Source organism: Onychostruthus taczanowskii, unplaced genomic scaffold (assembly GCF_017590055.1).
Source record: "Onychostruthus taczanowskii isolate IOZ18803 unplaced genomic scaffold, ASM1759005v1 scaffold35, whole genome shotgun sequence".
In the NCBI taxonomy this organism is placed as follows: domain Eukaryota; kingdom Metazoa; phylum Chordata; class Aves; order Passeriformes; family Passeridae; genus Onychostruthus; species Onychostruthus taczanowskii.
Window position 1 is genome coordinate 1,891,173 of NW_024500905.1, and position 12,047 is coordinate 1,903,219.

Genomic DNA, 12,047 nt, shown 5'->3' on the forward strand with positions numbered 1-12,047 from the left:
AGAGGAAAAAGTGTCCTCGAGAGATGGGAGAAGAAACAAGAGCAAATGAAGCCCTTGTTGTGGAGGAAAAGGAAATCGGAGGAAACCATTCATTTCACCTTTCCTGAACTTTTTAGAGTAGGCGGAACAGAGAACAATGATACATTCATAAGAAGCTCAGAAGTTCTCCACACATTCACAGCCCTGGAAAGCAGAGCAGGATAAGGCAGCAAACACTGTCACTCTGACTAGGGAGGAAGCAGAACAGGTTTCCAGGCAGAAGGATGAAAAGCAAGAGCTATAGAGAGTACTGCCATAAAGAAGAGTGGCTTACTAAAAGAAGATGACCCTAAGCAGAGGGTTGTGGGAGGTGCAGAAAGTATGCAGAGTAAGTTCAGTTATAGGAAAAACAGAATATATAGCTTTTGGAGTCATCTGAATGGCCCAATGCACTGACATTCCCACTGCCTATCTGCCTAGCAAGCAGCAAACTAGATGGAGTCCAGAGGACTTTTGCTGCCATACCTTCCAAAAGCTTCTTGACATAGACCTAAACCTACAGAAAAATCCCAACAAATCTGTCCTGCTGCTGGAGATGCCCTTTGGAACCTATCAGCATCACTCTCTGAATACCCTGACATGCAAGGAGCCTGCTCCCCACTTCACTCTCAGAGCCACTTCTGTTTCACCAACCTTTGTCCAACAGAGGAACAACACAGGATGTCTTGAGAAGTGAGCTTGCCTCTCCTACTGGGCAGAATGACTGTTTATTGATGATTTAAGTGCTTTTCTCCAGGCACTGGATGACTCAGTACCTTGTCAAGAGGTAAAGCACATTGGTTTAAGAGGTCTAGTGGAAAGCAATTCTTTCCTATTCAAAAAACGTACCTAGTTCCTGTCAGTGTAAAATCTGACTTGCCTTAAGCCATTGTACGCTATCTTAATTTGTCTACCTAGACAAATACACTAGTTATTCATCCAATGATTAATGGCACTACCTGCGTCTGGTGAAGCACTGCTCATTAGCAGATCTCAAAAGTGCTCACTAAGATTAATGTCAATATTCTGCAAATTAAAAGGAAACTGTGGCACATCCTAGTGAAATCACTTCCCAAAGATCACCCAGATCCTCGTATAACCTATACTCTCCTCGTATAACCTATGATACAGCTGAAGCTTTCTCAGCCTCATCACTGATAGCATTTCACTGCTATAGGAAAGGAAAGTAGAATTTGTTGGCTACTTCATGGAAGTTAGGTGCATACAGCTCTTTTTTGCGAAGTGCTCTTGGGAAAAGGCTCACACGCATGGACAGTTAGCCAACACTGCCTGAAGGGATGGAAGTTTATGGGATTTCTTCCCCTGAAGAAACTTGTATACTCACAACACGGTAAAGACAATCCATAACCAAACTTAGGAGTAGAATTTCTTTGTAGATGTCTTTGAAATCTACAAAATGCAGAGCCGAGCAAAGGTATTCAGTCTAATTCTCTCCATGTAGTCTAATTCTCTCCATGCCAACATAAAATAATGTGATTGCATCCTTGCATTCCATATTAGTTTTAACCAATTTTTAAAGATCCACTCCTACATCTTGATCCTCTTACATCATTACAGATCACAATTACTGTAAGTCAATTTAATTCTACGACTTGACTATCTCAATTTTATTATAATTCCTTAAATTCCTTAATTAATTGTTTCACTAGCAACTTGCATCTTGTAATATTTTTTAATACATAAGATAGTACCAAATAGGATTTTATTTAACAGAAAACAAACTAAGTCTTATATATGAACCCACAAAAACATGACTACTACTACAACACAGTACTGCGACAGAGCCACACAGGAAGTGATACACTTGATTCAATGCAGGTATTTGTAGCACCTGTGACTATAATCACTTTAGTTGTTTAGACTTTCCTTACAATCATTGGTTTTATGATTCACCTCTGGATGCACTTTATCTTAATGTAAACCTCACATCGGGGGTAATTGTAGTCTAAAAGCACCCATCTCTTGTAATTCACTCCAAAAGCAGGCTTGAGCGACTAGCTCATACGTACACATCTGCCGCAGACATCTAAAGTGCAATGAAATTCATTCACTGCACTGTCCAAAAAGACCATACAGAGATTGATTCCCCGTTCTGGGGGAACTCCTGAATTGTGGAGGTACAAAACCAGTGTGATCCTTTCATATATATAGTCAAATAACAAAAATCATATCTCGCTTTCTTCTACACACCATACTTTTACATGACAAGACTAGCAAGGGTAGGTATTCAACAGAAGGCCCTGGAGAGAGGGCAGAGTGCTTGCTATCTGAAGGTAGATGCTCTATACAAAACAGAAAGCAAAGAAGAGCACTTGAAATAAAGAACTGGTGAAGCAGTTGCAGGGAAGGGAACAATATAAAAATCAGCAAACCAGCAAAAAGGGTTATGCAGAAGGCAAGAGGCAGGGACAAGAGGCCATATGTGAAGAGATAAAAATAAGCTAGGAACTCCTTCAGCATTATTCTTTGAAGAACCAAAAATTATGTCATTATTCTAAAAAGTTCTTATAAGAGAAAAATGTCAGCAACACAAAACAGAAACCATGAACTACAGCTGATTTACTCTGTAAGGGCAAAATAATTGATTGCTTTGTAAATGCATTAGAGTGAGGGAAGGAAAAGATATCATAATAGGATGACCTGGAAAACACACAGCTCTTCCATCCTCCTTCCCACATAACTTTTCATTTTTTCCTTTAATATCAAATTCTTTTTCTTTTTAGTTGTGCTTTTGTGCGCTTCATTGTTTTTATTTTAACCATATGATTGAGATTCATCTGACTGAGAGCAAATGCCTACATTGTAGCTAAGTGATTCTTAGTCGTACACAGCTGAGATAGCTGCCTAGACCTCCTTTAAAGGCAAAGGAGAGAGAGAAGTAAGCACTTCAATTCATCCTGATTCATCCAAAGACATGCATCTAAAATAGGACAGATGAATTTCATCCTAAAGATGCTTGTTTATCTTCACTGATGAAACAGGGAGATGGGGTGCTCATTTGCAGGTGTCTACATGGTGACCATCTCAAGTGAGATGACATCAATCTCTCTGAAGATATTTTACCCTGTAAATTACAAAACAACACTAAAAACTGTGAAAAAGTTAACAATGGGAAAACACCTCCTTGAGTTTGCAAAGGCCAATACAGCATCTTGCAGGCTTACTCATCAATTTATCTCACGTAACACCAAGTATCAATCACAGTAATTACACAGACCTCAATGCATCTCTTCTTCACTGAATGTCCACCTTGCCACCCTTCGTTAGGAATTAAAGCTGTTTGATTTAGTTCATAAAAATACTTTTGTGACACAAAAACTAAAATCAGGAAGGATCCTGGTAAGAAATACACCCCCATGGTATCCAAGGTGTAAGGAGGGATGAGATGCTGAGGAGGGGGCTACCAAAAAAATTACATAACTGAGGTTCTAAAACAAAAATTTAATACATCAATTTTCCACAAGATCTCCACCCATCCATTCTGCTTCTTCTTCTCATTATATAAACAAAACCAAAAACAACACTAAATACAGGTGGTTTATTAACTTTCTTCTATTGTGCAGTAGTCAATTCAAAACCAGTCTTGATTAATATGTAATAACACCACCTGTTTTTCAAATTCAGTGGGACACAAACAGAAGACTTACAGTTATTTTTCTGTGAGCTGACAAACCTGCAATTCAGGATTAAGGTTACATTCCCTCTAGCTAAGAGAAGTAACTATAAATAACTGTAACTAATTCTCTATAACTGTGGAGAATTTCTCTATCCTCTGCCTCAATTACACTCAATTTTATTCATACTTTTGCTATTGTTTTCAACAGTAAGTTCTTATAATCAGCTTCCTTTTCACTGACTAATACAAGACTCAGACCCCACACAGGCACACACAAAGGCATCATTCTTTCATAAAGGCCTTCTGATTTAAGATACGAATCAATATACAAAATTTCATGGCCACTAGTATATACCTAATGTATACTAGTATTGGTGGTTTTCAATTAATCATCCACAGTACACACATTTTAAATGGTTCTCTCCTTAAATTATTTACCCTGAGCTATAGATGGCATGCCTTGCCTTAAACTTTTTTAAAATCCATTGTCTTCTCACTCTCCCCTCAAGAACTCCAGCTGGATAGTAAGAACAAATTCCCCATTGCAGCAGTGATCACTAGTCAAGAACAACATATGAATCCATGTGCTCAGTTATCTTACCCTTTATACCCTGTAGAGTCCCCATCTCACTGGAGAAGGAAGACAAACTCACCAGTCTATAGTTAACAAGCAATTCTCTGGCACGGAAAGTATTTGTTAGGATGGTCTCCATCCCACTGTCAGAAGTTCTGCAGCTCCATATGTGGTTACCCTCAGAAGGTTCAAGTGGATACCATTCAGACCTGCAGATTTTCTAGCAACTAACAGTTCTTTCAGCTAGTGTTTCCCACACACCTACCTCAAATTGAAGGTTTCTGCAACCTGTTACAAAGAATAAACTGAGAATGGGAATTAACCCATTCTTCAGCAGGAATGTCCAACACAAAAAATTCATTGCACTCCCCTGGTAGATCCTTAAAAATCTCAGTCCCATTTTACACTTTGACCATGATATGTTCCCTCACCACATAAGCCAGAGCCATACCTGTCGCATACAGTCAAGTCAGGCCTACACTAGCTCACCAGAATCATCTCAGAATACAGAAGAACTTCCAGTTTTTGGCTAATGTGTTTTAAGTACAGGTTGAAACATATCTTTTCTTCATGAAACATACAAAGAAGGATTTTCTTTTAGAACTGTGGATGTAATAAAAGCAGCATACAGGTTTTGTTTTTTTCTTTTAAATGTTGAACATACATTTACAGTTCTCTGTCAAATAGAAGACAAAAGATATCCACAATCAAATGGGCTTTTAAGTGAGTGAGTACCACTTCATTTCAGCTTAATTTCTTGAATTCATATATTATTCTTTAGTTCTCAAAATCTTGGGTAATTCTGTGAGTCTAAGTTCATTTAAAATATTAGAAGAGCACGTTACCAAGCACTTCCATAAAGAATGCATATTTGCACTTTAATTTTGTAATGTGAACACTAGCCAATAAGTAATATCCAAGTCACATTTTTCAAAACAATCATTCTTTGCTGGTACTAAGCAACCACAGCTGGATACCCCATGAAATTTAGCTTATTGGGAAAAAAACACAGCATGAATTAAAGCAAAAGAGTAATATACATCAAACACGTAGTAAAAATGTGACATTCAAAAAAGAATTATACATTTTTTTAAAAAAATGCAAAATTAAATATGCTACATCTTGGAGATATGTAACAGAAAAGAAGTATGTTTTGACTAAGTCACATTTGTGGAATTTGCTCAAACGTAGACAGAGGTATACACAGGTAAATGAATTATTTAAAAACTTGGTTAACTGATGTAAATAGTGTAACATGTGTTACTATATGCACCGCACTGAATTTACTGAACTCCCCTGTATGAACAACAGAACACTGGGTAACCACTTCCAAACACAGGTATTGCACTTCAGCTTTGTTTCCTTAAGCAAACATATTCATGTATGCTCTCCTTGTTTTTCATTTTCCCACAAAGGGAGAAGTTCAGCCATTCCTCAGCTCCCCCTGAGAAGGTTATGCTGAAATGTATTTTACTTTCCTGCCTTTATCATCGGAACAGTCTTTTATCTTATGTGGCCTTCTCTGACAATTATGGAACAAGAGTGTCCTATTCATGACATCAGTTACAACAAGATCCTGTTGCAGGCTCCAGAGAGACCTCTGTTAAAGCACTTCTATCAAGCTGTAACAGCAGAGATAATTGCAAAGGCTTCTCTGGAATTCTTCAGCTGTCTCTATCAAAACTATCTCATCTCTGAGAACTGCATAAGTATCCAGTGAGAAATTCTTTTCAGGGAATTAATTAGATTGTATCATGAGTCACCAACACTAAATTCCTCTTTCATTTTCAGAAACTGAGCACTGCAATACAACAGTGTAGCTATTTTCTGTATTCTCCAATGGCACCTCCAAATATTACAAGAAAAAATGAAGCTTAATGCAAGTGAATTTGATAAGTGCAAATGCTTCCTTATTTGATTAGGGTAACAGAACATACTTGTTTAAATGAGTAAACATGTGCCTATGATTTCCTCCCTGTGACAGAAATGTAAAATGTTTAATTTAATTCCTAGAGGCTTTGTCTCTGGATAACCCACATAAAAGCCAAGGGAAGAAGTACGTAAGGAGACAGGTATATGCAGATCATCCAGCATACTGGTACCAAATGTCACAATATGAGACTATCCTGAGGGTCTTCGCCCAGGCAATCATTCAGTGATGCACTGAAGTACCTTAAGCACACAAGCAACCCAAATAAATTCCACAGCCCTGCACACATAAAGTTGAACTTCTATGTACGTGGCTGATTGTGGCTCTCACTGGTTTCCCTGTACTTGGCAACAATTGTTAAACATTAAGGAACTATATTCACTAAAAGGAGCCCAAACAAAACCATTGCTACTTTATTTTAATGATACAGACTAGGGAAAAAAAATCAGGCATTTAATTAATCTTCTTCACTTTTTAAAGCAACAGAATTTCCAATTGATATTTGCTTATCAGGCACTGCACACTCACAAATTAACATGCTGTTAATATTCAGCAATAAAAACGGGATATGTTTTAATAAAAAAAATAAACTTACATGGTTTTTAAAACATTATTATTAGCATGGGTAAACCAGTATTTTTCAAATCAGCAAATACACCTACAAACCTGTAATGTATTTATTAAATCCTCAAAGATGCATAAAGGCACCTTATGTTGTTTTTACAGAATGAAAGGCCATTTATCTGATGCCAAAACATCACTGAAAAAGCAACATTACATTCAAGGAGAGCTTTTCACTTGGAAATCATAATCATTTTCTATTCTGACAAACACAGCTGTTCTAGGGCTGGATAATACCAAAATGGTCAGACAGTAAGATGGCTTTGGCAAAATACTTGTCTTAGTCATAAATTCCATTGCAAATTTTAGGAACATGACACAAAGAAAAAAATTCAGGGGTATATGACCATAACTAATCATATTCTTCAGCTGGATATTGTCACATCATTTTCCTTGAATAATAAAATATTATCCATTGCCCAGATAAAATACTATCATGACTCAACTTACAACAGGAGTTTTACTTGGCCTCACCACCAAAATCCCTCTTACACGTTCTGACACCAGTGACAAGGACAAAGGAACATTACACTTTTTTATTAACTGCCTTTATATGAAAATCTTCAAGAAAAATTTATATTATTTATATTCTTTTTTAGTTCACTAAATACCACATAAGAATCTCAACCCATTTGCCTAAGACTGATTTGCAACTACCTATAACTAAACCTGTCATTCTAATTTCTCTTTTTTAATACCTCCTTTAAGCTCCATAAGTGATCCGGTACTTAAACATATATTTAAAAAGAACAGCAACACCAAACAGTGTGCCAGAGGTTTTTCTAAAGAGTCCCCTTTTGAATAGAAATCTTACAGGATCATATTTTGATCAAAATATTTACCATATCCTTATGTCAAGTTTTTTGTTCCTTTTGCTCTATTTCACTAACTCAAATTTATTTTCTATTTTTAACTCTTACAATTTCTTCCACGTTACTTTAACACTTGCAACTGTTGCTCTTCTGGTTATTGATCTAAACCAGGATGTGTATCAGCAAAATCAGCCCTTGCCTGTACACTGGCATTCTTTTTTTCTGACTCCTTCAGGGAGAAAAAAAGAAAAAAACTGTAACTTTCTGCTTTGCCCTTTGCTGAAAACTATCATTACAAAGCAGAAGCAGAGGAAAAGCAAAAAAAGGCAAGTGCATGTCAAGTGCATGTGCAAGTACCTCCATGTACACCCGTCTTTATGAACCCTATATTTTTTAAGCCATGCAAATATCTGAGACACAGATGCACTATTTTGTTCCTTCTAACGGCTTGTTTTTAAGGAAGGAAGGATGGTGTCTAGACCCACTGTTGCCATTTCTGCTTCGATCATCTCCTCCAGCCATTGGGAGCTGCCATTTGCCACAGCCATTTGCCATTGCCTTTCCAGAAACAGGCAGAAGGCTTGTACCACAACAGGTCGTGTCTTCCCAACAACTGTACCTTGATGGAGCGGTCTAGTCTAATGAGCTCTTCTTTACAATAAAATGCTTTTATTAAATTTGTGCTCCATCTTTATTATTTCCAGTCAAACACATATGCAATTGTCCCTGCAATGGGGAACACATAACACTCCTGAAGCACTGTCCATGCATAGCTGCTTATATACCACACACTGTAGTTTCCATGTTTCTTCTTCAGAAATAATAACTAGCATAGACTAACTAGTGTAAAGGGTTAAAGTCCATTTGCTCCTGCTTGAGTCAGGATGGTAGGAAGATGAGTTAAGAGAAGTATTTTAAGTATCTTGAAGCACCTGTCTAGCTTTAGGCATTGGCATCCACCTGCTAAACTGGGAAAGCCTCCATACTTTAGGATGAACTCTCTTGGAGCTGCTCTGTTGGTATCACTGACTGCATTTCAACGACTTTCATACAGGAAGCAGTAACAACCTACAGCCTTTTTATCTAAACAGAAAGACATTATTTTCATTACATGATACCTCCTCTGTTACAATGCATTAGGAATAAATGGCTCCTGAAAGCACCTTCTGCAATCTGGGCACTGACCTGTTGCACTCACAAGTCATGGAAGAAAAATCAGCATCACACAAATGTGCACCCTTTGGACATAATGGCTCCCATAGACAACAGCACGGCTAATTTAGGGAAAACAAAAAGCTCTCTCTTTATACCATGCTGATACCACGTTACGTTACCAATTCAACTAAAAGAAAAATTAAAAAAAAAACCTATTGTACCATTTTTAAGGATTTATCTACCATTTCTTTCACTGTTAATGAGCTACTCTCACTCTTTTTCGTCACTTCACAGAAGCACACCATCACAATTTCATTGCACTCATGAATTGGCTTTCTTATAAACTACGATTCCTGAACAGAATATGGGGTGGTGGATTGGGGTTTTTGTTTTGGTTTGGTTTCATTTTGTTATTTCAGTGTGAATGTGTTTCCCAGTGCCTGAGAAACAGAAGTAAAAAGAATGAAGTTTTTAGAGAGCCTTTCCAGTAACTGCATTAGCCCTCCTGTACTTCCACATTCTTGCAGAACATGCTACATTGTAAATTTTCAAAGAGAATTACACTCAAAAGGGTGAGCGAGCCACTGCTTTGAATTTCTTAAATTCTCCTTTGCCAGAATGCAGGGAAGCTGTGCATTTTTCTTTGTGTAATATTTTAGCTGAACAGATCTCCTAATGCAGAATGCTGCTTTGGAGGGGAAGCAGGAAGCATGGCTTCCCTTTATTACTATCAGAAATAAATCTTTCTTCCATCACTTGACACTGAAAGAAGAAAAAGGAAATTTTAAAGATGTGGTATAGAGTTAAAAAGGAAAAGGAAGTTATACAAACAAGGGTTTATGAAATAATGAATTGCTTGCATTACAAAGTCAGGGTCAGTTACTAATCCCATGGCTGAGGTTAATTTAGCTTACATGGATGGAAAAAATTAATATTCTTCCCTATTCCAGTCATCCTCTTCCTTGTTTTGATCATTGTTTGTCACTTGCCAAGGCATATTCTTTTGAGGGTACTTTTATAGCTACACTCCATCATAATGGTCTTGCCTGCACTGATTGCTGCCAGAATCTCCAACCAGCACACTTCAAAGCATGCAGCAGGCTGACTGAACCGACTTTAGATATCTGGCTGTCTAGATGTCCTTTCATCCCTTCTCTTATCTGGCTGTGGCTGCTCATCTAGGGCTATGACTCCTTTGGTTCTGTCTGAGATGGCTTTCCCTCAGGTTGCTCTGGGTCTGGCTGTTGCCTTTGAGATGCAGCTGCCTTGTTTCTCCATTTTATTAGAGTCGGTTGTTCCATGCTGATTGTTGCTCCTCATGTTATCCTTGCTGCACTCTCTCCTCCTCTGATGCTGCAGCTCTCCAGGGCCATGATTCTTGCTGTCAGTTATTTCTGGTGTGGAAAGGCTGTCACGCTTTTTGCTTTGATTTAACAATTCTCAGTTCTACTCTTGTGTTCAACAGGCTATATTTTCTACTGCACTTGGGATATAACCACTTTTCCCGTCATCGTGGGAGGACACTATCTCACTTCCAGCTGCACTAGCAAGACACATGCACTCTCTGATGCAACTTGAGAGCCTTGAATCATCTACCAGTACTGTTTATTAATGAACTATCACGACTTCTCATTTTTCTCTACTTATTTGTGGCCCTAGTGGAGGATGACATGCTTCTATCAGAAGAATGACTAGCATGATGCTTTTCAAAGAGGCAAACTTTACCCTCAACCGTTTAAGTGGAAAAATATTGTGTGCTGCCAGGCTGCAGTGTCTGTTTCACTCTGCTTGTGGGATTACCTGAATGCCATGGGGTTTATGTCATGGATTTCTTCACACGTGCAATCACCAAGGATGAGAAAGTGGAAAAGAAAAATATATTCAACTCTGAGGCAATTAAATAGCACATTTTCAATGGCCATTTCTGAAGTGTGTAGAAAAAGCGTGTCTTTAGAATGACAGCTGAGTGTCTAGCAGAGATGGGTACTTTAATGGTGCCTGATTTATACCATATTGATGACAGCAAAGATAATGAAATAACAAGGACATTCTATAACTGTCATTTCACTGAACAAAACTTATATTGGAGAAAATTTCATCATTTCACTATCATGTAGAAAATTGTGAAGAGAGAATAGAGATCACATGGGCAATCCAAGCACTCAGGGAGCACAAGATGGACATTTAAAAAAAAAAAGTTAAAAGACAATGAAAAAAAAATCCAAAATGTAGGGAACAGATGCTGCACATAGTGGTAAACTGTTTAAAAATATTTTATTTAAGACAGTAGAAAAGTCCTCACTGATGGTCCTGACCCAAAGTTTAGTAGAGTCAAGAAAAAAAAAAATGTTTTACAGCAATTTAAAAAGTCACTCAACCAAAGACAACCAAAAGTCATCCCAGAAACACCACTAGTAATTTCCCTCCAGCAGGGCTCATTGTGTGTCAAGGGCTTTGTGACACCTGAAAATATTTGAGTCCACACCTGACCAGGTGAAAGCCTTCAGTGTAATTTTACAGTTTGGATTTTACCAACATACTATTCACCACAGTATTTATATTATTAGGAGAATTGGCCACCAGAGCAGCTAAATGGAGAGATGCTGCTGTATCCCCTGGGCATGACCACTGTTACACTGAAAAAGGAACATTTACATAGATACAAGACAGAGTTTGTACTGTAATCTCTACAAAAAAACAGACTGATCCTATTAGTCTGCATAAAATAGCTATCAGTATACAGATGTGTCCTATTGTCCTATTTGTCCTTTCAATGTAAATGAAAATTACTTGATGGTTGCAGTGTTCATAAATTTGTCATGTACAACAGTTAACTATAAAATAGTACTATTACTGTATAAATTAGAAAAAATAATTAGATTGAAATATGAAGATAGTCATGTGAGATAAGCCTCTGAACCTACCAAGGTCTAGCTATCACCAGAAAGCATATGATTGAAAGATTTACACAATGGGAATATTCAGTATGCTAAAAGCTGCTGGCTGTTATAGCTTAATTCACCTAGAGCAATATTTTCCAAGACAGCTAAAGGATTTTCGAAAATGTGACTTGGGCTCTTAAGCAACTGCAGCATTTTAAAATCTTGTCCTAAGTATTTTGGGTTTTTATATTCTATCATAGGTACCTATTACATGGTCACATATACCCCCCCACAAACACATACACATCTCATTTGCCCATCCTTACAGGCATATGATCATTTCATGGAAGAGGACCAAGGTGAAATTATTGCAGTCTAGGAATAGCTTATGAGTACAAGAGAGGATAACACCTCTTTT

General features: G+C 37.6%; 1 protein-coding gene across 1 annotated transcript in view; it reads right to left on the minus strand.

Annotated features, from left to right (window-relative positions):
- TRHDE (thyrotropin releasing hormone degrading enzyme) overlaps positions 1–12,047 on the minus strand; it is a 197,922-nt gene that overhangs the window by 88,612 nt on the left and 97,263 nt on the right. The window lies entirely within an intron of this gene.